At 41.9% G+C, this 26,058-nt stretch overlaps 1 protein-coding gene across 1 annotated transcript in view; it reads left to right on the plus strand.

Moving 5' to 3' along the window:
- The window catches only part of TMEM132B (transmembrane protein 132B), a gene marked incomplete at both ends in the record, with an annotated part of 233,740 nt that overhangs the window by 102,463 nt on the left and 105,219 nt on the right, over positions 1–26,058 (plus strand). The window lies entirely within an intron of this gene.

The raw sequence follows: 26,058 nt of genomic DNA on the forward strand, positions 1-26,058 counted from the left end.
CTATGAGTCTATGAACTGTTTCAGGAATGCTGTGTCTGTTTGCTATGGTTGTGCTCCCAAAAGCTGTATCAAACTTAATGAGAAATTTACGTTGTTAGTCAGAATGATGTATTTACAATACAAGCCATTTCTCTCTGTTACCATGCAGTTGCTCTACACTTAAAGTAGACTGTGCATAAATTTAACTTGAAACTGTATCATAATTAGGAAATCTCTAAACTTTATGTCAGAATTTTCATTTGAGGAGTCTTTTGCATCCATCTTTTTTCTGAAAGCTCCTGTAAAGGAGAAAAATGGTTGTTAGTAATTGTTTAGACCTAGGAAGATTGCTGCCAGAGGTTTGGAGTGCAGAGAGTTTCTACTCTGTTTAGTTTCTGAAGCTGTATTTGGGGAACAAATGAATCCCATCTAGCTCTGGGTACCTGCAATATAAGCGTTGAGGTGAAAGCTATTTAGTGTGAGTTCACTTTTTAGTAGAAGGGATAAATAGGCACTGCAGAGGTGAGAGTCCTCTTGGATGTGTAAAACAGGCCTGATGGAATAGTGAGCAAAAAGTGCCTGTTTCTCTGCAGTAAAGATGCAGAGTGGAGGCGACTGAGTGGGAGGCAGACATTTGCATTGTAAACGCGAGAAGTGAAAGGAGGTGATTCCCTGCTCAGTGTCTCTGGTGAAGTCAAGTGCTACAGAGCTTTCTGGCTCTGTAGCATTTGAAATGCCAGGCAAACCTTTCAGTTCATTAGCTGTTTCCTGCATTTCCTCCCCATGAGGACAAAAAAAAAAGGGGGGAGGGTGTCCCCTCTTTATTCCTGAGCACATTTGTCAGAGTTCTAACTTTGAGGTTGTGATGAAGGAAATTCTAGTCACCTTCCACCATTGTTTTGCTGGGGCTTCATGGGCTGCATTTGGCACTCTGTGGTTTGTCTCTGAATCTTTTGGTAAGATTCCCCAGTTTCTCCCAAAGCTGTTGAAGAAGCCAGTGAGTCCCTTTGGTGGGATGAGAGCTCAGCCAGCAAAGACCTAGCTCAGGAGGCAACTTTCATGCCTGTGATGACCCACAGTGACATCTCAACCTGAATCAGCTCAGGCAGCAGATCTGGGGTTCTCAGCGGCATCTGTTCTCTGCTGAATGCTGCAGTCGGGTTCTTTTTGCTAAAACAACTGCAGTGAAATGCTGAGGTTAAAAGAAGACTTAAGATCATTTGGTGTTAAGGAGGAATCAAGTTATTGAACTGAAACAAAGTTTTGAAAGTTAGACAAAAAATAGGATGAACACTGAAAGTTATTGCCTTGTACATGGTTTCACTAATCCATGAAATTATACCTGTCACACTAACTTAGTTTTTATTAAAACTGACTTTTGTTTTGTGTTGAACTGTTAAATTGCACAAAAGCAACAGATCTCAAGGTAATTAATACTTTGACCCTTTCCTTTTGTGAGATTAGTTTAATATTTTTGATTAATTAAAGTATGCAAATAGAAACTGCTGAAAGATCATCTCCAAGTGTGCAAATATTGTAGTGCTTAGAGTAAATATTTAACTTTGATTTTTACTTTAATTTGCCTTTTTGGTTATAATGGTGGCCCTCTTGTTTCTTTTGAAGAATATTAAGTGCTTATGTGGGGATTCTGCTGTTTCATTTAGATGAGCAGAGACCCGAGCTCTCTTCTGTTAGGTCAGTGTGGCAAAACTGTCTCTAGACCCTATTCCTCTGTTCCTCCTTTTAGTAATACAAGGAGCTTCATTAAAGGCAGTTTATGTACAAGTGAGAGTGCGGGATCAATCTCTTTCATTGCAGAGCAGAAGCTATTAGTAAACAGAATGGTATCTACCTCAGGGGAGACAGTTTTTTCTCTCTTGGAAGTAATTTCACTTCTGCTGACTTGCCTGTTGTTAGGCTGGTAGTAGAGAAGTGGGTAAGTTAGGACTGAGCCTGGCTCATTTTCTTTCTGGAAGAGATAGCTGTGTTTACTATGGTTTTGCAACCTCTCTTGGGCTTTGTGAGGGGCCTCCAAACCTCCCACAGCTCTGGTTGGTTTGGTGAAAGTGAGAAACTCCAGCAAGACACAGCTGCACCCACTGAAATCTGCCTATCCTCATTGTCCTTAGCCCAGAGAGAGGTCTGTTCTCCACTGCTGTGCACTTGGGTTGCTCTTTCCTCCCCAGTGTGCAGCTCTGATAAGAACCACCAAGAGACACTGCCTCCAAGGAGAGCAGTGGCTTTGGACTGTGACATGTTCTTAATCCCGTCTCCATTCCTTTTAGCCAGCGTTATCAGCTGGAGCCTTTTCAAACTTGCTTACTTTTCTAATCTTTCTCCTTCTCCCCTCTGCAATATTATTGTTATCATGAGTTTTTCATCTCCATTTCTCACATTTCCCTACGCCAGTTGAGTGTTCATTAAAATGCTTTAAATTAAGACCTTTCCTCCTTTCATGCAGAGTGCATCATGCCTTTTCTGTGCATTACTTAAGAAAAAACTTCCTTATCACAGTGTTTCAGGCAGTTTACATTATATTCTATTAAAAATCCATTTTGTCCAAGGTTGTCACAATTCATAGATTAAAGCTTTCCAGAGTGTGTTTTGTTAGGAATACATTCATAAATTCACCTCTTTAGTAGTCCCATAAGCCTGTATTTAAAACCTCTTTTTGAACCTGTAGTTGAACAAAAAGCATAAAAAGAAGAGATGTATTTTAAATACACACAAGTATATATGCACACATGCATTTGGATCTGTCTGGAGCTTTTCTTTGCCCTTATTGCTGCCATCTCAAAGGACTTTTCTGGTAGCTCATTGAGCGAGAAGATTGATTGTTGCCATCTGCATTTATTCTCCCTCATACTCTTTCCTCAGGGCAGAACTCTGTGAATCTCATTTTGGTAAGGTTACTTGAAGCAGCAGTGTGTTTTGTTTCAAAAAAGACAACATTTTCTACTTCAAGCACAAATACTCTTGCATTATGCCTGCAGCTGAGACCCAGCGTTTCCAATCTGCAGGAAAGGATCTTGATGGATTTCTGCATTGAATGCAGAGTGCATCTTGCAAGGAGGGGAGAAAGTTAGGGCTGGTGGGTTTAGATAAAAATGGAATGCTTTCAGCCTCCCATGCAGAATAGCTGTTTTTGTGAAGGACTGGGGTCTTCCCCTGTGGTGTAGGCCAATGTGTTGAATTAGTGCAAAAATTGCTCTTGAAATACAAGGCCAAGTCTGGGATTCTGCCAGACACAAATCCTTTTCCAGAAAACAGATCTTATTTTTGTAAGGACCGTGCAGGCTTTTTCCACTCTTTGCTGAAAGATGGATTGAGCCTTGCAGTTCTGTATTTTGCACCTCAGAGTTCTCTGGAAGCATCTCAGGGACATGCCACAAATTAGGCTGCAGAAGGACTAGGGCAAGAGGGCTTGAAGAAATGCCCTGGGAGCATGGTCTGTGTTTGACAAGCTGTGGTAGCTCGTAATTCAGCGCTGATATCCAGAGGAATGGGATTTCAGGAACTTTGCCAGAGTGATTTAGCATTTTATAGGACTTAGGTTATTTCAAATCACTGGTGAGCAGGAGCTGAGTTTCCATGGCCCCACAGTATGACATATTTCATGGTGCTCAGTGTCTGCTTGCTAGAAAGCTGAAGAGCAAAAAGTTCCTGTGAGCTGGCCTTTGGTTCAGGGGAGACGAAGTGGCACAAACACAAAAGAGACCACAGAGTTGCAACTCTTCTTTGAGAGTATATGAAGAGATCATTTTCCTTACTCAGGAAAACTGTCATTCAGGAAAACTGTCATTCAGTTGTATTGGATCATTATCAGGTGAGGAGAGTCTGATTTTCTGACAAACCAGTACTTTAATCAGAAAGGTAAGATTTATGCTAACTAGCAAAGTTAATGACATTGATTTTACCTGCAGTGCTGAGTATAATGTTATTGGGACCAAACTGGTTCTTCTCACTGAGGGATTATTTTATCTCCATGTCTATAATACAGCTTCCATCTCTCAAGATATCCATCACTGCATAAATTAGACTTGCATGAGGGACACGCAGAATGCGAAAGTAGGCAGGGTGAAATCTTCAGAGGGAATTTTTCAAGTGTCCTCAGAAGTATTTTTTCTATTGCCTGGAGATGTGTATATTTTTAATTGCTGCAGACCAGCTCAGATGTCTGGCATTTGACATCATCTGTCTTTAAACTTGAATCCAAAAATGAAGATTCTATAATTAATCATTCAATTTATTTACCATTTTAAGAGGTGTTCACAGAATTAAAATAATTTAAATGACTTTATAAAATTGCAGTTGTACTGTCAGATACATAAATCAGAAAAAGCAGTTATTTCACGTATTTATAGGTATGCAAATAAACCCTCCTATTTTGAAAGAATTCACTTCTTTTTCTGTGCTTGGGAGCACCCTTTGAACCAGAAATATCACTCAAAAGGAAGATGTAAAGTTGGCTGCCAGTTAAAATATGTGCATGTATTTATTTAAAGTAAATATGTGTTATTGGAGCTGATGATCAACTGAGCAGCGATGTATCATTTGCTTTTGTTTTTAAAGCTTGGGGTATGTCTCAGAAATAAGAGCTGAGGTTCTCTCCTCTCCCTCTTCACTTTGACAGACAGATTTGCACTCATCTCTCTATTGTGGGAAATATCTTTTTCCCTGCTAAGTATTCCAGCCCTCATTTTCCCGAGGGCTATAAGCAAACACTCCACCTGGAAGCCCCTCGGGTGCTGTGAGGCTTCCTGGCTGTACTCGGCACTGGCTCTGCCAGATTGGAGCTCACTCTCACAGCTTTTTGGAGGTGTTTCTGCACTGAATTCCCCACTGCTCTGCTCCAGAATGACTTACATGGGTCCTCCAGGCTCATATGTCACCCAGAAATGGCAGTGTGGTGCAGAGATTCCTACTGTCTCCAAAACAGAGTCCTGGTTGTTTGATGAGCTGATTTACTGCAATGACTTGGCCTTCCAGAGGATGCAGTTTGGTTGTACCTGGGGTGTGTGTGTTCTTGGTTTGTACAGCACAGGGCATGCTGAAGCTAGAATGAGGAGTTGGGTTGCCTCAGTAACATAAATAAGCTTATAAAGATGGGTGGCTGTAGCCTGCAGTAGCACATAGCAGTTAACCACACTGGGGAAGGCATCAGGATGTGCAGTGAAACACTTACTGATGTGTTTATTGCCAAAGGAACTTGCTTGGCCCCAGGACACTGAGCGCGTGAAGTGCCATCAGCAACAACAGTTGGCTGACAGGAGATCAATTGCATGTGTGGCTTTCCACAAAAGAGCAGTAACTGGTACAGACAGACAGGCTTGCTTGGTCTTATTTTAGGCCCATGCAAAGGCAGTGGGCTGGATGCCATTAAGTTCACATAGTAAAAAGTGAATTAGTAAGTGGAGCAGAAGGAGCAAAGAAGCACAAGGAGATGTGTAGAGCAGACAGGAAAGAATAGAGAAGGGCTGAGGAATAAAAGCCAGGGAGATGGAGAAGGAGAAGTGGATGGCTATTATCCCTGCCACACTTGTCTGATGTAGGTGAAGTAGTCCAGACATCCTTTGGGCCCCTTTCCACCGTGAAAGCCATACTTCAATGCCACCATACTTCAGCTGCTTTGAGAAGGAAGGGTTTGAATTAAAAAAGAGAGAAGCTTAAGGTGTGGGAAGAAGTCATAGACTGTGTGGTGCAGTATACTGGCTTTGGTGTTTCCCTCCTGTTCTTATGTACTTTCCGCTTTCTTTAGGTCAGAGGTGTCATGGGCAAAGAAATGTGCTTCGAATGTAGAGTGTGCAGGACCTGTAGATCCTGCAGGAGTTCACTCTCTGGCCTTTGGCCAGACCCCAAGGCAGCACTGTATCTCGAGCCATTGATGAAGAGGATTTGTCTTTAATGCACTAGTTTGAAGGTTGTGACCTCTATTATGAGTGATGGGAGACTATTCTGCTTTGTGTTAAGAGTCCTCCAGTGAGGAGCATCTACACGCATTTTCAAACATAAGTGTCTCAGTAGAGTCACAAAGAAAACCTGAGTTACAAGAATTTTAACTAACCTTTATTCTTTACATGGAGGCCTTTTTGTATAAAAGAACCCAAGCCTGCTTGAAAGTGTTTCTGTAAGATAAAAGCCCTGACACCTCATAGTAGCTTCTTGAGAACCTAAAAAATAATAGACAAATTAACAGCAGCAGGAGGGACAACTTACAACAGAAAGCTGTGGTTCTAGGATTGTATAGGAAAGTAGCATTTCTGGAGGGATTCTTCATTTTATTTCCCCCATTCAAGGCCAAGAACAATGAAATTGTCTGTCCATCTCCTGTTGAGAGGCTAATAGCCTGGAAACCACATGAATTCTCTCCTGGCCAGCCAGCTATTTTGGATGGCTGTTTCTTCCTCTTAGTTAGCTTCATTGCTGCTCTGGTGAAGCCTCCAGTAGAGATGGGTCAGAGGGATTACTGAGTGCTGGTCCAGATAATTGCTTCCTGGCCCCAGTTCACCAGTTCAAGAAGGTAATGACCTAAGGACTTTTCTTATTCCACCCTTGCTGTGCTGATATGGTACCTTTATTATGACCCAAAGGTATCTTTTGGAACAAACACACCTTTGGTAGTTGGAAAAACCTGTTGTGCAGTGCAGCATGAAAATCTGAAAATCTGGGAAATGAGGAAGGTCTTGTTGGAAGAAGTCAATAGTATTCACCTGTGTTCAGTTGAGTCAGGTGAATGGAGGCATGAAAATGACTTAGAAAATCAGCTTTTGATAAAGATCTCTTAACTTGCCAAACTAGTAGAAAGCTTTGTGTAAATCCAAAGAAACGTCAGAAGGAAGTGAATTCTGATTCTTTGGTCAACTTGCTTGATAGATAAGGCAGTTGTTTGTCAGCTTTGTTTGTGGCTGAAGACTTTCTTCCACCTAGCTTCTAGAAGTGGTTTGACAGGCAAATTTTTAGATTATAATTTAAGCCTTTTCACTTTTGATCTTGTTTTTCTGTATTGGTCATTTAGGTGATATGTTGAAAACAGAAGCCATTTCTTAATATCTGACTTCTCTTTTGTATATAATGTGGGGTTAAAGAGGAAAAAAAAATCAGTGGAACTGACCCTTTGGTCTCTTCCTTGGTGCAGCAACAAACAAGTGAAGAAGTGGCTTAAATAAGATCTAAACAAGTGTGGTCCACAGAACCTGATCCAAAGCCCGTTCTAAATGACATTTCTTCTGAAAGATGAGCCCAATCGTTCTGAAATGAGTCTTGTTTTTTAATTTGATCTAATTAGCTTCATTTTGGGTATATCTTTCCTAGATGTGAATCTTAATATTGATGTAACAGTTGGGAAAGTTTAATTTCAGGGTAGGGTAGTCTGCATAATTAGGACTGCAAGAATATAGCAGGGAGGCTGGGAGCAAATTTCAAATGCATGCTGACAAGTGAATGCCTCTTCACATAGTTATTCATCCATTGGTGCTTGCGTGCATTTTCCACATTGGATGCCAAAGGGAGTGATGACACATTCAGGAGTCAATGGGCTTTGTTGAGGCTGTACTGGTTCGCTGTCATTTCCTGTGCCATATGTTTAAATGGCCATGTGGATGATCACACGTGAGCTGCCACAGGAGGTCCATGACAAAAATCTGTACAATTCTGGGAGATTTCTGAAGTTTTACAGAGATCTGTGTGCACATTCCAGCCATGTTTAAGTGATAACTTAAGACTGAGTGATAAAGCCCAAGTAACCGGGGCTGCTGGACTCCTCATTCTTACGGCAAATGCTCTGGCTCAACGAACAAAAGAGATTGTGTTGGAGTTTTAGGTTTTGTTTCTATAATTTAATCACCTTTTTTTCTCTCTCTCAATAGCTTAGACTTGAAGAAGCCTTTTCTTTGGTGTATGCTGGTCTGAATAGCCAGGACAATGACACTATGACACAATTCTGAGTCATAGTTCATCTTATAAATGTGGGGTCTGCACAGATATAGGTATCTGTGCAGCACCTTTAGATATGTAACATCATCTGATGGGAAAGTTTCAATGAGCCTTATGGAGATTCCAGAGGGAAGGAGAAGACATGATCAAAACCATTGTCACAAAAGCATTACTGATTTCTCTGTAAACACTGTACTTATACAGTCGCAGATTAAAACCTGTTCTTTTGGCAAAGTTAAGTCCAGATTCAGAAGAGCACCTTTATGTAGGGTACCACTTAAGTACGTACTTGGTCTTAAGTAGCTACCTTGGTTCTCTTGATGCCAGCTATAATGATATAATGATACAAGAGGCACTCACTCAGCTCTTAGATACAGCAACATGCAGAAAATATAAGTTGATGGTAAACCAAGTTATATATAATGAGAGGTGTTAGTGTGCTAAACCTGAAAATATTGTGGAAATCAGGAACTGAAATCTTCTGCAGCAAGAAATATTTCTCAATATATTGAAAGTGTTGCTAAGGAATTTATTTTTGGCAACTGTACACAGAGATTTAAGAACCATAATTGGATTGTTCTTCGATATAAGAGGACCTGAAAAGATGATTGAATAGATGTGAAATCAGGGAGCTGGTATTTGAGGTACGTTTAATTCCCACTTCTACCAATTTATGAGTTTGACTTGTAGCAGAGCCTCCTGAGCTTATTTGAATCCCATCTGAGATGTGTTGACTTGCTTACTGAACAGCCAGTGCATTAAAGTACAAAAGCTAACAACTCATTTGTTAGGCACTTAGCCAAAATTCAAACTCATGTTATTGTTAGGAGGTGCTGTTGCTAGACAGGCAAATATTAACTTTGTTACTTTGATTTATTCTTGTCCTCTGTGCCAAATACATTATAAAACATCCTGGCATTAACTTTGCATAAGTTATTTTTTGCTTTAGTTAAATTTTTCACTCCTTTTGCCACTGATATTCCTCACCTGTGTTTGGAACTGAAAAAGCCAGAAGCTCTTGTGAAATGAAAAACTAAGAACTGGCTGATGCTTCTGTCAGTGTCAGCGTCTGGTTTTTGTTTGTTTCTTTTAAACCTCTCTGTTTCCTTGGGAAGACTGTCAAGTGGGAGTTAAGCTGAGAGCCCTCACAGAGTGTGATGAATCTGTAAACTGAGACATGGGCCCTTTTGCAAGGCCCCTGGTCCTCCAGGGCGTCTGGAGATTGTAACGCTCCAGAGGGCAGCTTGTGCCCAGTACAGAGAAACCAGGGATGAACTGGAGCTTCCAGGGGGCACAGGAAAGCTTTGGACAAGAGGCAAAATACTGGGGAGCACATTTGAGCCCGATAGCTCCCTGTTGGAGGGAACAGCTTGCTTAAGAACTGTAACAGGACAAGAGTTACGGCCCCCTTGACACCTGGCTGAAAATGTAGGACTCTGTTTTGCTATAAACTTGGACATGCTGTCCTTGGGAACTTGTACACAGGTACTTGACAGCTGGCTGTGTTTGTTCTTTCTGTACAATTTGCTCTATGTGGATTTTCCCAGGATACTTGTTAAGGGTTTTGCTGTGAAATACTGCAGTCATTAAAGCAAATCACTAAAGCTTTAGCACAAAACCTTTCCTTAAAAATGACTGCCAATAGCTTGATCTTGCAAAAATTCCTGGTTTGTTTTGGGTTTTTTTATTTAAATTGGTATAATCAATGAACAGATTTGATTCTTTGGAAATTCTTGGACTCACTGGGCTCAAAAGTTTGGCATTTAAGTCTCATGAAGAGCTTTGTTGTTGGGGGGGTTCTTTTCTGCACATGTTGTCTGTGTGCTGCATGTTTTGGTTGGCATTGCGCACTCAGAAAGAACTATTTGGTCTTTTCTCTTAGGAGTTTTCAGTGCAGAGATTTAACTCCAGAAGCTCTTGACCTCAGCACTGAGTGGGTAGTGGAGGTGTTTGGAGATAACAAATTCCTGGTTTTGCTCTCCCTCTTAGACAGTTTTTGTCCATTCTGGTTTTCTGCAACTGTGGCTGGTGTATCTTTTTGTTAGACAAGCACTCTTCTTAATGGTGTACTGTTTAATTTCTCTAGTGACAAGAGGAAGAAATAAGTTATTCCTTTTTTAAAAAAGAGTGACTTAAGTAGGGAATAATGAATGCAAAATGCTGCCATTAAAAATCGGCAGATAAGCTGATGGTTCATCTGTCACTGCCAAGCCCTGCCATAAAGGAAAAGTAGATCATCATTTATAAAAAATAATAAAAATGATAATGATAAGTACGGAACATGTTGACTGGCAATGCCTTGATAATGAAACCTGGTATTTGTTCAGTGAACACCTTGCAGCTCACTGCTGACCAACACATTGTAGGAGAAAATAACTTCTTTCTAGAGCATTCCCAAAAGGGTGTAGCATGAGAGATAGGGCATTTTTGTCTTCTCTGTATTGAGGCTGCCACTTGTGGCAGGCATAAATTCTGTATCGTTGCAGCATACTGGCATGAAATCGGATTTGTCACAGCGTATACTCAGCTGTTTTGAGTGGGAATTGTGTGTACACCGGAGGCATTTGGGTGCCTGCAGTGGGAGATGCCCAAGTCTGACCTGACTGTGTTCAGGTTCAGTGCTTTCAGGTATGGTTGATTTCAAGGGATGTACCTAAGCCAGCCCCCCACTAGCTGTGCGGTAAGAGTGCACAGAACATACAGGGAGGTTACCGGGCTGGCTCAGATAGATACATCTAAATTAGAGGAATATTCAATGGAGTGAGGTTAAGCCAAGCTTTTGTTTCTTGGAAACTTTTTGCCTCCCTTTTGATACCATTAAGGAGTTAGTAATTTGTGGTATTCCTCAGGTGGGACATTATATGGGATACAACAGCTTTCTCTTGTTTCAAGGCACAGCTTAGTTATGTGATAGCCCTTGGCAAATGTTGGCTCTGTTTTGCTGAGCATTGTCATTATTAACCTACCCCAAGCTGCTGAAAATGCATTAATTGGGTTTTCCTATTGTGTCTATGTAAACTGAATGCTGGTGTAACACTGGGGAAATAGTGACCCAGGTAGTTCATAGGTATGAGGCTGGTTTCCCCACGTTACAGGTGAATGCCTTCACCCCTGGGATGTTGGGGAGATGGATCTTGTAATTGAGCAGTTTTTAGAAAGATGAGTTGTTTATTTTTTAAATGGGGTGCTCAGCTCCTCTGCATTGTGGCAGCAATCTTGGTGTTAAACTGAGAGTTGTTTGGGGTTCAGTAGCATTGAAAACCTGCCACTTAATTACTTGCATGAAATAGGACCTGACTGCCCCAGTCCAGCACCTGATTTAGCCAGGTACAAGTGCTCCGTTCCTCGCTAGAACATGTATTTTTCTCATTCATTACAAGGAGACAGGGAAGGAGAAGTTCAAGACCTCATCACAGTATATTCTCCATCCCGCAAAAGCATTTCTATTGCCTGTGTCCAAAGCTTTGTGAAATGATGCAGTCATCAGGGTAACATTAGTCCTTAACCTCTGGAAAGAAGGCTCTCATACAATGTAAAAAATTACTCTTTGTGGTTGCAACCAGCAGCACTTTCCCCCCCCAGCACGTTCCTCAGTCCCCCAGAACGTTCACTCCAGCAAGATTGAGGTGGTTCACATCATGGCACGTGCTGGAGCAGATGTGGTCACTCTTGCATGGCTGCAGGATCTGCCCTGTCACTTTGCAGGGGTAGGGCAGAGCAGCACCGGTCGGGTGCAGGGCTGCGGCTCCCTTCCTGTTGGCAAACCCACAATTAGCTCAAGTTTTCCAATCACTTGTGTTTTACATGTGTTTGTTGCCCCAGGTAAGGTAAAAAGAGTCTGGTAGAGGGGAAAATAAAGTCAAGTATTAGAAGCTGAAACTTCTAAGGTTTGGTTTTGATTTGTGTTGATGTGGAGATACTCAAGCATTTGTACTTTTATTCTCTGCACAATTGTTTGAAAGCACAGTAGGGCTCCTTTCTTTGTGTGTTTTATGGAACAAATTCTCTGATACATTTTTTTCCCCGAAATATATAATAACAGTAAATATCACGAAAATCTGGAGAACTGGATGGGTGGGAGCAGGATTTATTTCAACCAGTTGAACAAGAAGTTGATCGTCTGCAGTGGGACAATTCATGCTTTTGTGATTCAGTAAATTTGTGAAGCTTTTGGGTTGGTATTGGTTAGTCCTTAAGTTTTAGTTTTTTGATGAGAGGATGTCTGCTGGACTTCTTCCCTCCACGTCCTCCTCCACCCCCAAGCTCCAGCAGAGATCAGCTGAACTGATGTGGTGATGTGAGCTGTAATTCTGTTCCAGCCATGATTACATGTCAATCTGCAGCATACCATAAGTGGTACTTCTGGATTCCTGCTGTGAGCAGTTGATTAGATTCTAGTACCTTTTATTCTATACATGGGACTCCTTTTTTTTTTTTTTTTTTAACAAAGCAAAGTAACACATAACCCCCCAGTTCATTCTTTATTCTCTTTTTTCACACTAATACCTCATGCTTAAATACAAACCTAAAACGTTGTTTTGCATGCCTGAACTTCCTTAACTCCATCTGTCCCCTCATTCCAAATAAAATTAAAGGTAAAGGTTCATGTTGACCCTGAACTGTAGGGTAAGTCTGTGACCTAGGCAGAAGCTTCCTGCAGAATGTGAAGCCTAAGCTGAATGCTGAACTCTGTATGACAAAATGAATGCTAACTGCATGTTGATGTGTAGTCCCGCTTGTTACGGTTTTCTTTGTCAGCAAAAGCTTTCTTCTTCCAAATGTATTACTGAATGAAAGAAAGAAGCTATTCTTTTATCTGTTAATGCTGATGCCTGTAATCCATCCCGTTCATTTTCTGTGCTGCTATTTTCTTTATGTGGTTCTTCTCCACCTTATGTAGCACAGAGAAACTTAATTGCTGAAGTCTGATGTACTTTTCTATTCCTGGCAGCAGTGTAGGTTGCTAAACCATTATGTGGGAGATGCCTTCTGGAATATGAAGTGTGTGTTGCAGTTGGGATATGGCAGGGTTAGAGCCCGGTCCAGGAGGAACCCTTAAATTAGCTTTTTGGATATTTTCTATAAAGCTGCCAATTAGATTGACATTTCCTGAGCAGTTTTTGCAAGGGGAAGGTGTTCCTTCTGAAGGTCTTATGTTACAGGGAGACCTTAATGTATGTGCCTAAGTTTGAGAGATCAGAAGGGAACCCCCTGAATATATGCCAGCAACTGATGTTTGACAAAATTCAGGAGACAACTCTTCATCTGAGGACATGAGGACAGACCTGTTTCCCTTCATAGCTAATCACTTCTGATTTCTTGCCATTCAAAGCTTTATTTGGTTGTTAATGTTTGCAAATAATATGCTTGGTGCTGCATAATGTGTAACGCTGGAGGCAGACTGTGCTCCAAAAGGCTGGGGCAGTTCACATTCACTCATTTGTACATCCTGTACCTGAGTCTTAATATTCTTTTAAACGCAGCTTTAATTGAGTCTCTGGATGAGCACTTACATTCAAACTGGTATCTTGTATAATGAAGGCTGTTCAGAAGCCCAGACCCTGGGTCGGTCAGGAATTACTCCCTGGTCTGAACCTGGTGCTTGGGAAACCAGTTCAATGCCTGTGTCAGTTTTCAGACAGCCTTAGAGGAATGACTTGTGTGGTACATAGGCTGTGGATTAAATGAATGAGGTTAATTTTAGCTCTAGTTCTATTTATTTACCATAAAATACTAGGACAATGCTGGTGTCTTATGTACAGAGGAGTTTTGTTAAGTAGTGATGGTGATACATATTGACAAGTCTTGCAGTTTTTATCATGTCTTTTCAAATATTTACATTCCGAGCCACTGATTCTTGAAGTCAAGTGATTCTGAAGAAGGATTCAACTTGAATTTAAACCTAAAGCAGAAGATTCTGCTTGTTGTGACTGATGAAAAATCTTGCAAATTTCATGAGATTCAAAAGATGAGAAAGCAAAGAAAGAACACTTAGAAATTTAGGAATCCTTAGGATGAGCTCATGAATATGCAGGATCTGATACATCATTTTTGCATGTTGGGCATGCAGAGGATGGCTGCTCCCAGAGCCCTTGAGTTAGGAACAGTTGGACTGCATGTCCTGGGAGGGAGGGCTTCCATGTTACCTGTCTTCTGTAAGTGGTCATTTGGTTTCCTGTCTTGGCAGTTGGTGGTGGAGCAGGCAGTGATTTTAAGATGAGCATGGTCAGTTACTTGTTAATATACCGTGCACAGGAACACTGTCAGTGCAGAGGATCCCTGCACTGCTAATTAGTATTTCTGCAGTTTCACTAATCACTTGAACTGGGAACTTGGCCAAAACTAACAGAAGAGACTTCCAGTACAATAAATTGTTTTAATGCTGTGATCTGATCTTATGCATGGCTCAGTGTTTCTGAAGACAAGGCTAGAATCAAATCTCATTTTGCATGATAACATATGCAAATCAGAACTTTTTGGTCCCAGATGAAGCTGCGCTTCTATTGACATGGTGCTAGGAAAATGCTGTTAAGAATAAAAAGCCACTAAAACTTTATTTTGCTGATAATATTTCATTATTGCTTCGTAAGCTACCTTATCCATAGGGCAAAATCTGCCAGAGAGTAAGATCCCATAAACTCCTGTTTGCTTGTATCATTCCATTATGATTTATAGAGTGCCATAGATACTCACGGTGTTTTGCAGATATATAAAAGATTGACATATTCTTGCCTCAAAGAACTTAAAAATCCTGCAGTTTAGCAGCAGTCAGCAGTTCCTCCTATCTGGATTTTACTTTTAATGGCACTGTATAAAATCACTATTACACAGCCACCAAATGAAAGAGCATTTTCTTTTTAGTTACAAATGCAATGATTTTAAAGTGTTTGCTAAAGGTCCCAGCCCCACATGGCAGGTTGGAAGCCCTATTCCCTGACCTGAAGACAGAGCACAAGTGGTACCAAATAGCTGCCTGTCCTCTGACCAGAGAATACCCGAAACGTCCCCATAACTGCCAGTAACTCTAAACGTGGTAGGGATGTTTATGATATGGGTAAGACTGACTGCTGAGGAGGGGAAGATTCATAGCTCCTTTCACAGAAGGAGCCAAACTGCGTTCCTGTGGTAATGACTCCTGACCATCACTGGTTCATGTGAGATTTGAACTAGTGACCGAGCAGTGAAATGCTCTGTATCCTGTTACCAGCTTCTTGAGTCTCAGAACAGGCACTGCGTACTTCTGGCAAGCAGCTTGGGATGATTTCTGTAGCTCTTCCAGAGGTCAACCAGGTAATTCCTCACAAAGCGCCCTGCAAATCATTCCATCAAAGTTTAAGGCGCTAGGTGAGGAAAATTTTGATGTGGATAATGTCCCTGTCTGAAAGAGAATACAGTCACCGGCTCAACTCTGTGCTTAATTGTATAGGGAACCTTTTCCCACCATTGACTTGAAGCAATTGGATATCATTTTATTACCAGTATTTGGTATGTCGCTTTGCTACTTGACACATTTTTGCATTCTGTATTATAGTAGAATGTGAGTGAAGTTCCACCTTTATCCATGCAATTTTAAGATTTCCAGGCAGTTGTATAAAGCAAAATCCTGCTATATCCTGCCCAGGTAATTTATTAGAATTACATGTATAAACATCACATTAAAAGCAATTTTCTGAGCCTCGTGATTACACTGATTTTGTTTGTCACACACCTGCAGGTACTGACTTGCCATATTCTGTCACTCATAGTAAACCCTGTCCCACAGCGTAATGCGACAGATGCTAATGAATACGATACATCCTAATTTTTCAAAGCAGAGGTGCTTGGAAAGGTCTTACTTTCACCTTATTAAATGCTTTGAAAACTAATTTTATTGAAAATAAAGTAAGATTTTGGGCATTTTAAGGGGCTCTTCACTTGACCTAAGGATAAATGAAATTCACTTAAACATTATGGATTGCTTTGATAAATTCCAGCCTGAAAGATTTTTGAGCAGCAGACTGGTGGGAGGTTGGGGTTTTGTTTCGAAGGACATGAGTGAAAAAGCTCTGATTTCAGTGAGAACTCAAGCAAGCTGTTACGCTGTCGTCCAGCTTCATTTTCTCAGTGCAAGACAGCAGCAGGGGTGGTTTTGTCTGGATTCTTGGGTATAAGGCACTCAGAGGATCACAGGGTCAAAAAGTACTTGAGTTTGTCAGACACCCTGCCTTTCTCTTTGAACAAAAGCTCAGCAGAGAGCACGATGTAACAGAATTAACAAAATCCACAGTTTCAAAGGCAGCAAACTTTTTCTTAAGGACGTTGGGAAAGGAGGACTACGCTTGATTCTTTCGTGAGCCTTGAAGTGCAGCATTTACACTGGTGTGAATATTCTCATGGGGAAGTGTGAGCCTAGAGATGGGTGTAACAACTGTCTTGTGATTCCCTGATACACAGGTTTTTATTCCATATTTGCTGTGGGTTCATTGACATGCGCTGTGCTGGCTCCAAATCTCAGTGCATCCACAGCTCTGTGTTTCCTTTGTTCCAGTTTCCTCTCTTTGTATTTCTTTGTGTTGTACCACCTCAGGTTGCCTGCAGCAGTAATCATGCTCTGGTATCAGCTTTTTATGTTTTGCCGGGTGGCACCTTCCTTTTTGGTGGTTATCCCTTTCAGTGCAGTGAGTGCCGATCTTGTTACCTGCAGGCTTTGCTCTGTGGGAGGGGAGAACTCACATTGGGCAGGACTTGGCCTTCACCCTGTCTCTGTGAGGGTGAAACACCTTCTGACTCATGGTAGCAACTCAGGGTTGCCCAGTTGTGTCCTTAGTCAAGGAAGAAACAGCTGAAACAGATTTCAGTACGCCTTTAGCTGCTCATCACCTGCTTTAACCAAAAGTGGAGTGAGGTGAGGATGAGGTGCAGCCCAAGGAGAAGAGGTGGAGCATTCAGGAAGCAGGATGCCCTGAGTGTTCCTGCTTGTACAGGCTCCCTTCAGTGGGAGTGCCTCCCAAGAACAGCACATTGTGCCTGGGTCTTGCCTCAGGATCTGGGAGGAAGCACCAAAAAGTACAGAGGGGGTGTACAAGGAGTTGTTCACACATGCTGGGCATCTCACTTGAATCCACCATGGTATGAACTGGATCAGCATCTCTCTCATATGCACAAATGTTTTATCAGTCATGCCTTAAACTACAGGGATTGTCAGCATTTCAGTCACACGCTCTGTTGGGGTGAGTTAATATCCTTCCTGACTGAGCACATTGCCTAGAGGGACCATTTTGTGTGTTACACTCTGGTAGAGAGAGCGATACCAGGCGCTGAGCGGCGCAGGGTAAAAGACTAATGTGTACTATGTTAAATGGTGTCTTGGGTTTTTCTGGGTCCCTATTCATAAAACACAACAAAGTGGCGACAAATATAAACCTTGTCAGCTAAAGGATCTGCTGGGAACACCAGAGAGTACTTAGTGACTAAAACAAATCAAGTTTTGAAATCCTCCCTTCTAAAGCAAAGCACAGAGGGGAATTAACTAAAGTGAACAAGTGTATCTGTTATAAAATGGCAGTGTGGGGTCAGGGGAAAGGAGGCTCTAGGATTAGCTTGGCCTTACGGAGCAGAGCGCTCTCTGATGGTGTTGGTATGGTGGCTCCAGTAGGCACTTTGGGAGGAGGGATGGGGAAAAGAAGGGCTGCCTTATGGATGACATCTTGAGGAGTGAACCCAGGGCCTGGGTTACCGCTGTGCCTCAGCCCATGCTGAAGTAGTGGCAGTGGTGATCAGAGCAGCAGGTGCTTTCCAGAACCCTTGTGATAGTAAAACCCTGCCTGCTCAGTTTAGGGTCCTGCTCTAAGGGGTTAACTATACGTTGTGTGCTGCTACCGTATTTGGGTCTAGGCAGATTCCTTTTTAATTGTAATTAGGCTGTCCTTGTGTTCGTGGCTTGTTTCCATATGGGAATTGTTCCTGACAGAAGCTGTTCCAGGAGTTTGGCTGCTCGCCTGGGGCTGGGGAGCTAGGCTTCAGCTTGCTGCTAAACCAGATGCTTTCTTTGCGACTCTGGCCAAGTTGCTTAGGTTCTCTGTGCCTCAGTTTCTAATCATAAAATGGGAATATTAACATCTGCCTGTCTCACAAGGGACTTTGGAACACAGGAATCAGAGGGAGTGGAACACTCAGAGAGAGGGTTGGAGGGAATGGTAAATGTTCTTCAGGAAGAAATCAGCACCCATAGATTTGACTCTGGCTTGGACCATGTCTGTACTTGAGGGAAACTAATGCACCAGTTACAAGTGTTGACTTCAGTTCCCCAACAAAGCTTCAGCTGAACTCAAAGTCTTTATTAGGCATAGAAAGAGGAATAATCAAGAGAAAACTGAAATAGATGCTCTCTTCTTCTGCCTAAAAATGCAGATAAACTTCCTTGGATTTTCAGAAATACTTTGTACCTAACTCTTGTAGAAATTTACAGAAAATTCTGCTAGTCCCTTACTGTTACATATCTTCTGGTACTTGTGTTATTTGTGTCACTCTTTAGTCAGGGCTGTTCATTGCCTTGCAGTGTTCCTTGCAGTGTTGTCTCATGAGCCTCAGTTGCATCCCCATTAGTCACCTCATGGTTCTTGACTGAAGAACTTCTCAGTCCTCTCTGGCAGCCGCAGGCTGGTCCAGCACAGCCTGGTCACTGGTATCCTGGGATGTGTGCTATGCAGGGTGGGATGCTGACGACCTGCCAGGAATGGGCCCTTTATTTGAATGGGCCACAATGGTGCATCTTTACTTGTGTATGACCATGTAGTCATAGAATCATAGAATAGTCAGGGTTGGAAAGGATCATCTAGTTCCAACCCCCCTGCCATGGGTAGGGACACCCCACACTAAACCATGTCACCCAAGGCCAGAATATTGGTCTGAAAGTGAATTTGCATCTTGCTTTGATTCACCTTTCTTCTCTGTTTTTTTTCTCTGAACTGCATCTCCTAAGGACAGGATAGGGCCTTTGCTCTATTACATGGAAAGCTATTGAAAACTTGCAGAAAATGATGTTCCCTTTCACCATCTCTACTACTGTATTAACTTGTTCAAAGAGCTTCAGCAGGTAACTGAGTTTTCTCCAGCAGAGATTTTGCTGCCTCAAGCCTATCATGTTAATCTCCCCTTAATTAGATCCTCCATTCCATTCTCAAGAACAGATGGGAGGCTCAGGGCTATGAAATACCTGGGATTTCCTGAGAGTCCTGAGGGGAGGGGTCCTCCATGGCCTTCTACCCCTTCACAAATTCAGCTGTCAATACCAGTCCTTCCTGCTGGGGTTGTCTGTGAGGCTCCATTCAAAAGCAACCTGACGTCCTCCCTGCTGCCTGTGGAGTGCTGCAGGCTCATGTTGGCCTTGTGTTCTGCTCCCTCCTGCAGCCTCTATCCTTCTCCCTGTGCTGAAGTGGCAAGGCGAGCTGTCCCTCTTTCCTGCAAGGATTTCTGATCTTATAATGGATTTTGGCTTAGTAGGCGTGCGCACCATTTTGATTCAATCTCCTGCTTTGTTGCTGGGGCAGATGTCATCTTTCCACGTGGCTATACAAAACAGTTTCTATTTTCCTTCCTTTCAAACGTGCTCTGTCTAAACAGAGATGTTCCACATCACAGCTTTCAATGGGTACTGCAAGATCTCTCTCTTGTAACACATGCAGTGTTACTGATTCTCGGTGGTGCTTGCATCTTTTAATAAAGTCCTAAAACTATGACCAAGCAGAGAAGTCACCTCTCTCATTGCTTAGCATTGGCTCTGAGGGCTGATAATATGGGAGTTTTATGTTTTATTGCCTTATGCTAATGTTGATATTCACAACCCTGTGAATGGATACCAGGGAAGAGCAGTAAACCAGGCCTTATGGGATACGCTATATGGCAATGCATAGCTCACATTATTGGTGAGAATCCCAATTCATGAGCTTTTCTACATATTGGTTTTTTTTTGGCATAGCATTATTCTGCCACAAAGGCATAGCAAGTTGTGTCCCTGTAGTGCCCGCATAAACTAAGATAGATGCAGCACAGCTGATGGAAAACGGATGTTGACAAGGGAAGGAAACTGAAACACAATAAACCTGACCCCTTTTCTCCTGGATATTGTGAAAGAAGATGTACTGCTGCTTGTGCTGATGGTGACAGTTATTTTATGTCATTATTGCAACCTTGTCAGCCAAACCTGTGCTAGTCAGCAGTCATTCCTGCCTTTGGATTGATAACTGCTTGGAGCTGTAGGTTCTCTGGTGAAAAACCTGATGTACAGTTTTGGTTTATCCCCTCGTCCTTCCTTCACTGGTCTGAGCCTTTGGTCCAGCTTTGTAAATGCCAAACCCACACGCTTGGATTTTAGTGTAGAACAGAACAGTGCAACCATCATTTGGAAAGTGCAGGAGGTGGTTCAGGCACTGAGCTCAGCCTACTGAGGCTGGGAATGTAAAGGATGAGGAAGAAGCTTTGGTCAAAACCCTTTGTTAGAGGGTTTTTGATCTGTTTTGTTTGCTGGGTCTTGAAATACAGGCAAACCCATTAAAACAAAACCATAAAACAAGCCACAGGTTTTGGTATATGTGCAAGTTTGGCAAGACCCAAAGCAGAGGACAAGAAGATTTAAAGCAGAAATCCTTCTGAAATTATAGTTTCGAACAGGGAGCTCCCACCAATCGATGGGAATCTGCTTTTGTTATGGTCACAGAAATCCCAGCTCCAACTCATGCTATTACAGTGATGCACAGTGTTGTCAAGGTAATGGATTTGAGCACTTGGCATATACAGGAAGGGTGTCAAAGGCAAGGAGGTATTCTGCAGCCCTCCAGGAACGAACTTCATATTAAGGATTCTTTTTTTTTATGGCTGAGATAGAGAATACTCAATTTTTGTTGTAGAAGTGAGAGTTTTATGCCCTGGCCTATTGCTGTTGTCATGCACATCACCCATGGGAATGCTGCTCTTTCCCATACGTAGCAGGGTTTGTGAACTTGTGCTGCTTTGCCTCCTCCTGCTGCTACCAAAGAAGCTTCTCTCCACAGGGCTAAAGTGAAATTAGAAAAGGGGAGAGAGCAGAGATGTCAGGCATATTTCAGTTCCTTGGAAAAGAGCTTGGTTGTAAAGGAGTTGTTGGGCTGAATTCTGCAGACTGAGGTAAGGAGTAAGCCTCTAAGGACCATGTTTGCAATTTATCAAGGCCTTTTTTACCCCTTTTTTTAAGCAACAATGTTTTATAGCGCTGTTTAAAGACAAGCCTGATAAGAGCAACCAAAAAAGGCAAGAGAAGGAGTGTTTCTTCTTATCGAAACTTTGTGATCCAGTCAGCCTGCTGAATTGTGGTTTGGTAAAGAGAGAAACTGATGGGAGGGAGGGAGTGAAAAAGAAGAAAAAGAAAGCAACTATCCATTAAAAATTATCAAGATGAGGGTTTACTGTCTGTAAAGCTGCTTAGGACAAATCCTTCCTTACGTAACTCCTCGTCTTTCTTTCACTAACTTAAACGAAGTCAGAAATTGACAGTACCAGTGAAATGTCTGCATTAATGAGATAATCTGATTTATAAGAACCAATAAGGCAAAGGATGTGTGACATACTTGAACAATGGAGCTGAAGACTTGTCTGGAGAAGTGAATGCTTTGTGGAAGTGCAGTGCCAGAGCAGACTCGGGGGTCAGGGGAACAGCAGTGAGTAGCGTTAGTACGTATGAAAAAGCCAGTTCGTGTCAAGGCTGGGAGTAGAGCTGCCCAGACAACTGGTTTTGCCTACTCTGTAGCATTTGTTTTTCTCTCCTGAAAGAGCCAGAGAATGGCAAGGGGTAGGAAACCCAGAGAAAGAGAGGAAGGAATCCATCCAGAGGTTAGGAAAAGGAGTGTTGTGGGTTTTGGAGACCAAGATGTATTGATATGAATTGCTGAGAGTAAGTTGGCTTGTTTATCCAAACTCTGTGTGTGTCCCTCTTGAGAGTCCTAATCCAAACCCCAGCAAAGTCACTGTGAATGCTTCCACGCATTTCCTGTATTTCTTGATTAAGCCTTTGGTGGGAGAAATCTGGAACTGTGCTTTGATACAGGACACAACTTCAGTGGAAATGAAGTGTGGGGAAAGCAGTTCCCCTGCTGCAGTTAATTACCATGAGCATCATTGAGCATTTATGAGACTTCCGTGAACAAAATGCAAGGTAGTGTTTGTTTCATGCGGTACCAACAGCCTGCACACAGCTTCTCCAATAGCCTCTGGTTTTGCCTAGGGTGGGAAATACCTGGGGCTGGTATTTGTTGGAAATTTATCTTGTGGGAGGTGTGCGTTCTGCAGCTCAGAGTGGATGAATTAACTCACAGCTTGAAATGAGTGTTTAGGATTCACAAGCACTTCTATGTTGTAAAGCCATTTGGGAGGAGAGGGGGTTGTGTTATATTTTGGCAACAGAGATGTAGCCACTTCAGTCCAGTAGCAGTTGTTGCACCTGTTGGTGGTGAAGGTTTGCAACACTTACTGCTCCCTGAGGAAGAGCCAGCCAACCACAGGTACAACAGAGCTTACAAATGAGATAATATAGCACGGTAGCCTGTGGTAGCTAGCAAATGGCCTGGATGATTCAGTAGGTAACCTACAACCCTACTTTGTCCTTTCTTGTGCATTAGGAAATCTCTGAGTCAATTTAGAATGTCCTGAGCAATGTTAGCAGTGAGAATATTTTACTTTCCAAATCACAGCACACAGTGAAGTTGAATTACACATGTAACAATTCACTGAGGCCGAATAAATGGCTGCTTAAAAAGAATATGGTGGCAGGCATTTAACCATCACTATCTAACTGCAAGGTATAGCAGTAATCATTTTGTTTCAGTAAATTAAATGCCAGCAGGAAAAGAAAAGAAAGTGAGGCTGAGGCACTGTGACAAACATGGTGCAGTACACCAAGAATCAAATATGGAGAAAGGTGATTCATTAAATTAAAGGCCAGCTTTGAAAGAAAGACTGTAACAACCTATCACTATAAAACAAATAATAGCTTATATGTGATGTGGTCTTCTGCCATCTCATATTCTGTTATTTGTCCCTTGTTAGAGAATAGAGAGATCTGATAGCAGTAATGGAAAAGGTAATGAGTGGTGAACTTCAGATTGCTTGGACAGTGACAGCATTTGTCAGCTTCAGTAGAGATATTAAAAGCCATCACAGTACCTTTAAAGGTGTAAGTTGGGTGTTTGGGAAGCACTGAGCTCAAAGTTTAACCAGTGATGCCAAGTCTCAGGTATGTTGCTAATTAGCTTTGCAGAGCTGCAGGGACTGACTAAGGTTTATAGCAGCTGTAGAAAGCTAGATTTTATCTGATGTCTTTCTGTTTTCAGTGTTGCTTGTGCAGAAAGTCTGTTTCTGCTTACCTAAGACTTGAATTTTTAGGTGAAAATAGTTTCCGTAGCCAAAAAATAAATGTTGGAATGTCAACTTCAAAATGTATTTCCTAAGAGAAATGATGGCATACCATAATACTGACATACAAATATCTTGCAGTTTAGTGACTTTTATTTTGAAGGATTCCCAGATCCTTTACAAATTCTGATCCATGTTTCCTTCCCTGATCTGCAAAGAATATTTAACAACTTTTACTGTGTTCTTTACAGTATTTGGAATGCTGTTGATAGCAATTTACCATGAAGATTGTAGGGGCTGAGTTGTACGTATAGGTTGGGTCTCTCATTTATAGTATGTAGATTATTTGTATTTGAGCACATATAGGTGCTTATAAATAATCTCTGTTTCACCACAGTACCATAGAGGCCGGTGATGTGGTCCTTTTAATTCATCAGAGAAGGATGCTCTTTGCTGTGTTGAAAAGCAACTGCTCTTCAGTAACAGATAGGAAACTCAGCAATAACCTGGCTGTCATCGCATCGCCTTAGGAAGCAGGATAATGCAGAGTACATCAGGCCAGAAATGCAGCAGATGCAAATCCGTGTAGTTTAGCTGAAGGTGGGAGAGTGATGTTGATGTGTGTTCATTTTGGTTGTCGTATTGAGCTAATTGAGAGAACATTTTACTGCTAGCTGAGCTTCTGGCCCAACATCACAATTTCCAAACCCTACTGGACTGAATACAGGGTTTTAAATACAGTGTTTCATTATGTGTATATTTATTTATAAACACCCAACTTTAAAGATACTTTCCAATGAGTTTCTGTCGTGAGGGAGTGAAATGTAATCTCTTGTCCTGGGCAGGTAGGTACAATTCACAGATTTAAATGCTAGCGTATATGAGGAGTCTCATATGTCCCTGCCTAGTTGTAGTTTGGCTAATCACATTGTGTAGATCATTTCCATTGTTGTCTCAATTATCTGAAGCTATTGATTGTTAAAGGTTATGAAGTTAATTGTAATTTCAAAATGCAAGTAAATGGCACAAATTAACTTCTTTATGTTCTTGCTACTGAGGTTGTGAAGTTTGTCATGGAAAGGGCATGGCAGGCACTTGAACTGCTGTGGAATACTGGGAACTAGACAGAAGACCAAAGTTCTCCAGTCTCACTATCTTGCTTTTTTGGGGTTGTTTGTTTTGTTTTGAAACAGTCTCACCCATTCTGAATTATCAGTAGGTATTTGTGGAACTGGACAGAAATTTATTTGTTCACTGAAAAAAGTGAGTTTTTGTGTCCACCAGAACTAGTCACACATGTACCACTGGGCCTGGAACCAGTTTCTCTAGGCCTTGGAAAAATAGGTGGGTTGGGTTTGGGAATTTCTATTTTTTAGTTTGGTTGGTTGTTTTTTGTTTTAATATCCTTAATATTAAAAAATCAATTCTCTGCACTGCAATAAATATGAGGGATATTTACAGGTCCATAAGTCTGTTTTCAGAGAACTGAGTCTAGGAGCCTTGTAGGTAAGACAAGGGCCCAAACAGTACATTGGGTGCTGGTATTTCTGTAGCAAATATGAGGAGTCTCTCAGAGAAAAACAATAACCTATGGAAAGATTTTTTCTTTCCTGAGTCTGTTTTCTCTGTCTTCGATGTTTCCATTTCATCACCTTTACTATTACTATATTTGACACACAGTCACAGGCTTTCAGAGGCAATGGAATGTTACACTCATGGTCATGTTAGAGAGTTTTTTCCTGATTCATCCTGTGTACGTAGACCTTCATGATGAGTCTTTCCTGGCTCTTAGCTGAAAGGGACTGTGGGAATGGCCAAAGGAAAAATTCTCTCCGCTTTGCTGCCAGCAGACAGGCCTTTCCTTTCTGCCACTGGGAGGAGCATGGAAACTAGAGAAACCAGGTCTTCCTCCTTAGGAGCAGAAAGCTGAACTCCCAGACTGGGAAGACTGAAGTCGACATCCATATCAACTTTGTTGCTCATTTGTGCGGATTGATGGTCTCATCTTTTGGGATATCAGTGAATGCAATTTTTTTTGGCTTGAATACTGAGATTATTCAGGCACTTTGCTTTTATTTTTCCCTTTCCAGCCTTACAAACTGCATAGGGATTTTGGACATTTGTCCAAGTGTGCCATTACAAATGGACCAGTTGTCACTTTGTGCAGCTCAAGCCCTGTTACAGCTTCTGGGCTGGGATGTAACTGTAATCGTGCTCGCTCTGCTTTTGTTCTGGCACTGCCAGAACAGGTATGTGCCCCTCAGCATGACCTAAAATCTTTGGGGAAATAGGGTGTTGAATGATACATTTATTTTTTTTTTTTATATTACTATCATTACTACCTGTTGCTCTGTTTTCCTGCCTTTGGATAAATCAGCTGGGCAGCTGTAAGCAGGTTGTAGAAAAATGGCTATTCTCCAAAGGGGTGAATTGCTGTTCTCACATGCAGTCCTGCAGTCTAGGAGCTCGAGGGCAGAGGCTCTGTTCATGACAAGAGTGCAGGAAGAGCTGTGTTTATGGAAGGAGTGATGCTGGAAGTGACTCTAGCCCTGCTGTGCTACAATGAATGTTTCAGAACAAAAGAAAGAAAGTCAAATTGCAGGAAGGGAATGAATCCAGACCCCTTTAGGGACATAGGGAAAAGCTGGCTTTCCACCTTGGGAAATAAAGCCACACTGATTATTTAAGAGCTGCCTGTAAGGTCTGAAGCTCTGATGGCTGCCTCAGACACAAACACATGTGTGAACAAGGCGGTGTAATGACTTGTATTCAGGATGTGGAACACAA

The sequence above is a fragment of the Psittacula echo genome (assembly GCF_963264785.1).
Source record: "Psittacula echo genome assembly, chromosome: 13".
NCBI classification, from domain to species: Eukaryota; Metazoa; Chordata; class Aves; order Psittaciformes; family Psittacidae; genus Psittacula; species Psittacula echo.